Raw genomic sequence first — 5,563 nt, 5'->3', positions numbered from 1 at the left:
CTTTGGGACTACGGGATGGTATCCCGGAAGATCCCCCCCTGTATATTTACTTTGGGACTACGGAACGATATTCCAGGCGATCTCTCTGCACATTTACATTGGAACTACGGGACTGCACCCGGTAGATTCCCCCTTTACTAAGTATTTACATTTGCGACTATGGATCTGTATACTGGAGATCCCTACGCATTATGAGTTGGACTTCGCGGCGGTATCCCAGGAGATACACCGGATAATTATATTTGGGACTACAAGATGGTATCCTAGGAGATCCCCGATTATTATCTCTGTGTTGAGTCGTATTCCTTCTGTGATTATTTTGTCTTTGTGGTGGCTATTGTTATTCCTTCTCCCCTGTGTTACTTCTTACTATTTCACTTAATTATGATATCTTATTCTACACTGTTATACCTTGTATTTCATTTAACCTCAGTAGGGCCCTGACCTTCCTCGTCACTACTCGGTCGAGGTTTGGTTCGGCACTTACTGAGTACCACTATGGTGTATTCATGCCCTTTATGCGCATGTTTTTCAATGTGTAGATCCAGGTACTTTGACTCAGTCCTATCACCCTTGAGGCGAGGTGACTATTCCAGAGACTTCGAGGTTTATCTGCACGTTCGCAGACCGAGGAGTCCCTCTCTAATCTCTCTTTTATGCATTAGAACTTCTATATTTCTTTTCCTTGTTAGATATTCTAGAGTTAGACACTTATAGATATTCACAGGCTTGTGGTTTCATGAGATTCTGGGTTTTGGAAAATGTTGTTAGTTTTGAGAAGTTGTATTTTATATGCCGAGTGGCATTTTAAATGTTGTTTCATTCTATTATTTTGCCTTTTAATTATTTCTTCCGCAACTTTTGATTAGTTTCTGCATCGTTAGGCTTACCTAGTCATAGAGACTAGGTGCCATCATGAGAGTTCACGAAGGGCGAACTGGGGTCGTGACAAAGTTGTTATCAGAGCTCTAGTTTCATAGGAATCATGAATCACAAGCCGATTTATTAGAGTCTCGCTAATCGGTATGGAGACGTCTGTACTTATCTACAAGAGGCTATGTAACTGTTAGGAAAATTCCACTTTATTTGATTTCTTTGTTGTGTGATATTTTGGCATCACAATTCTAAACTTTTGTCTTCTATTCTATCATAGATGGTGAGGACACGTGCTAACCGAGATGATTAGGCACTCCTGCCCCCTACTGCAAATGTCAAAGGTCAGGGCTGGGGTAAAGGTTGAGGACGTGCTTCAGCCAATGTACCACCAACAGTTCCAGTCGGAGTCCAGGCACATGATACGCCTACAACTACTACTACTCCAGCACTTCAGGAGATTCTAACGCAGTTCATGATCATGTACACCACTTTGGCTTAGGCAGGGTTACTTCCCATCGCTGCAGCTACATCCCAGGCCAGGGGTGGAGCACAGACTCCCGCCACCCGCACTCCTGAGTAGCGAGTGCATGTTGATCAGGTCCTAGAGATTAATCATGTACAGCCTGCAGCCCTAGATCAGCCCGAGGACAGGGCAGCGGCTTCAGAGGATGAGCAGCGGAGACTTGAGAGGTTCAAGAAGTATGATCCTCCTGTGTTCAGTAGGTTAGCCTCCGATGATGCCTTAGGCTTTCTAGAGGAGTGTCACCGTATACTCCATACTACGGGTATATCAGGATTGAGTAGGGTTTCTTTCACTGCCTTCCAGCTTCGAGGAGCCGCCTATGAGTAGTGGCGCACCTATGAGTTAGACAGTCCGGACGAGGCTGCTTCACTGACTTGGACCCAATTTTTAGATCTGTTCCTGAGAGAGTTTGTTCCTTAGAGCCTCAAGGATGCATGGCACGCAGAGTTTAAACATTTGTGCCAGGGTACTATGACTGTCTCGGAGTATGCTACCCATTACATCAGTTTGGCTAGACATGCCCCAGCCTTGGTTTCTACTATTCGCGTGAGGGTTTGCCGGTTTATTGAGGGGCTTATTCCTAGCATCAAGTCTAGCATGACTCATGAGTTGGAGATAGATATTTCTTATAAGCAGTTGGTGATCATTGCTAGGAGGATTGAGAGCATTCATGCCAGAGAGAGAGAGGAGAGAGAGGCCAAGAGGTTTCGAGAGTAGGGCCATTATTCTGGTTCCCGTGCCCTAGCTGCAGGTTGCCATGGTATGGGTTATTTGAGTCGCCCTGTTCATTTAGCTCTTCCACCAACCAGTGGCATTCCAGCTCCTCCTAGGTCCCAAGAGCCTTATTATGCACCTCCAGTATTCAGTTTGCCTCCTAAGCAGGGTGCTTTCAGTGGTCAGTCCAGCAGACTTGGCCTGAGCCAGTCACACCCACCTCGTCCTCCTAGAGCTTGTTTTCAGTGTGGTGATACACGCCATATGGTGAGGGATTGCCCTAGACTTAGGAGGGTGCACCTCCACAGACTTCTCGGCCACAACGTGCCCCGTAGAGTTCTCAGGCTATCATTACACCACCAGTTGCTACCCCATCTGCTCAGCCAGCTAGAGGTGGAGGTCGGGGAGGTAGAGGTCTCCCTAGAGGGGGAGGCCAGGCCAGATATTATGCCCTTCCTGGCCGTACGGAGGTTGTTACCTCTAATTCTGTCGTCACAGGTATTGTCATGGTTTGTCATAGAGATGCATCATTTTTATTCAATCCAGACTCCACTTATTCTTATGCGTCTTCTTATTTTACTCCGCATTTGGGTGTACCTCGAGATTCTTTGAGTTCCCATGTTTATGTTTCTACTCATGTGGGAGATTCCCTTGTTATGGACCGCATTATCGGTCGTGTTTGGTTGCTCTTAGTGGTTTTGAGACCAGAGTTGATTTATTGTTACTCAGCATGGTTGATTATGATATTATCTTAGGCATGGACTGGTTGTCACCCCATTATGCTATTCTTGATTGTCACACCAAAACCGTGACACTGGTTATGCCAGGTGTATCGCGTGTTGAGTGGAGGGGTGCTTTAGATCATACTTCCAGTAGAGTTATTTCTTTCCTTAAGGCTCAGTGTATGGTTGAGAAGGGGTGTGACGTGTATCTAGCTTATGTGAGAGATGTCAGTATTGATACCTCTACAGTTGATTCAGTCCCAGTAGTACGAGATTTTCCTGATGTGTTTCCGGCTGATCTTCCGGGCATGCCGCCCGATAGAGATATTGATTTTGGCATTGATTTGTTGCCGGGAACTCAGCCCATTTTTATCCCTCTGTATCGTATAGCTGCTCCTGAGTTGAAGGAGTTGAAGGATCAGTTACAGGAATTGCTTGATAAGGGTTTTATTCGTCCTAGTGTATCACCTTGGGGTGCTCCTATCTTATTTGTGAAGAAAAAGGATGGTTCTATGCGCATATATATTGATTATCGCCAGTTGAACAAAGTTACAGTGAAGAACCGCTATCCTTTGCCTCGCATTGATGATCTGTTTGACCAGCTTCAGGGCACACAAGTGTTTTCTAAGATTGACTTGCGCTCAAGTTACCATTAGTTGAAGATTTGGGAGCCAGATATCCCGAAGACTGCTTTCAGGACTCGGTATGGTCATTACGAGTCCCTTGTTATGTCATTTGGGCTGACCAATGCCCCAGTAGCCTTTATGCATTTGATGCACAGTATGTTCCGGCCATATATTGATTCGTTCATCATTGTCTTTATTGATGATATTCTTGTTATACTACCGGAGTTGGAAAGATCATGAGCAGCACCTGAGGACAATGCTTCAAACTTTGAGGGAAAAGAAATTATATGCAAAGTTCTCAAAATGTGAGTTTTGGTTGGATTCTGTGGCTTTCTTGGGTCATGTGGTATCGAGTGAGGGTACACGAGTGGATCTGAAGAAAGTAGAGGCAGTGCAGAGTTGGCCCAGACCACCCTCAGCTACAGAGATCCGCAGTTTTCTTGGCTTGGCGGGCTACTACCGTCATTATGTTGAGGGGTTTACATCGATTGAAGCCACTATGACCAGGCTGACCCAGAAGGGTGCTCTATTCTAGTGGATGGAAGAGTGTGAGGCGAGCTTTCAGAAGCTCAAGAAAGCTTTGACTACATCCCCAGTTTTGATATTGCCTACAGGTTCGTGGTCTTATACTGTCTATTGTGATGCCTCAAGGACTGGCATTGGCACGGTATTAATGTAGGACGATAGGGTGATTGCCTATGCATCCAGACAGTTGAAGTTACATGAGAATAATTATCCTGTCCATGATCTTGAGTTAGCTGCTATTGTTCACGCCTTAAAGATCTTGGGTTTTTTTTTGTACGGTGTGCCTTGTGAGATTTATACTGATCATTGGAGCTTGCAGCACCTGTTCAAGCAAAAGGATCTAAATATGCACCAGAGGAGATAGCTAGAGTTGCCGAAGGACTATGATATCACTATTTTATATCACCAGGGCAAGGCCAATGTGGTGGCCGATGCCTTGAGTCGCAGTGCAGAGAGTTTGGGAGTTTGGCTTATGTACCACCATCGGAGAGGCCCATGGCGATGGATATTGAGGCCTTAGCCAGCCAGTTTGTGAGATTGGATCTTTCGGAGCCTAGTCGGGTTCTAGCTTGTGTGGTTTCTCGATCTTCCTTATTTGATAGTATCAGGGAGCGTCAGTATGATGACCCTCATTTGCTTGTCCTCAAGGACAAGGTTCAGCATGATGATGCCAGAGATGTGACTATTGGTGATGATGGGGTATTGAGGATGTAGGGTCGGATTTGTGTACCCAATGTTGATGATCTTCGAGAGTTGATTTTAGAGGAGGCCCATAGTTCGCGGTATTCCATTCATCTGGGTGCCGCGAAGATGTATAAGGATTTGCGGCAGCACTATTGGTGGAGCCGGATGAAGAAGGACATAGTGGGATTTGTAGTTCGGTGTCTCAACTGTCAGCAGGTGAAGTATGAGCACTAGAGACAGGGTGGGTTGCTTCAGCTGATAGAGATTCCAGAATGGAAGTGGGAGAGGATCACCACAGAATTCGTAGTTGGACTCCCTCGGACTTTGAAGAAGTTCGATGCCATTTGGGTGTTATGGATTGGCTGACCAAGTCCGCGCACTTCATTCCTATGTGTACTACTTATTCTTCAGAGTGGTTGGCGAAGATTTATATCTGGAAGATAGTTCCTCTGCATGGTATTCTAGTTTCCATCATCTCAGACAGACGTACTCAGTTCATATCACGGTTTTGGAAGGCCGTCAATGTGAGTTGGGTACTCGGGTGGATTTGAGCACAACATTTCACCCTCGGACGGACGGACAGTCCAAGCCCACTATTCATATTCTTAAGGAAATGCTCCATACGTGTGTGATTGAGTTTAGAGGGTCGTGGGATAAGTTCCTTCGACTAGCGGAGTTTGCTTAAAACAACAACTATCAGTCCAGCATTCAGATGGCGTCGTATGAGGCTTTATATGGTAGGTGGTGTAGATCCCCCGTGGGTTGGTTTGAGCCGGGTGAGGCTAGATTATTGGGCACAGAATTGGCTCAGAAAACTTTGGAAAAGGTTAAGGTGATTTAGGATAGACTCCATACAGCCCAGTCTAGACAGAAAAGTTACGCGGACCGGAAGG

This window comes from Nicotiana sylvestris, chromosome 6, assembly GCF_000393655.2.
Source record: "Nicotiana sylvestris chromosome 6, ASM39365v2, whole genome shotgun sequence".
NCBI lineage: Eukaryota > Viridiplantae > Streptophyta > Magnoliopsida > Solanales > Solanaceae > Nicotiana > Nicotiana sylvestris.
The sequence above is the reverse complement of the archived record's forward strand: the minus strand, read 5'-3'. Positions refer to the sequence as shown.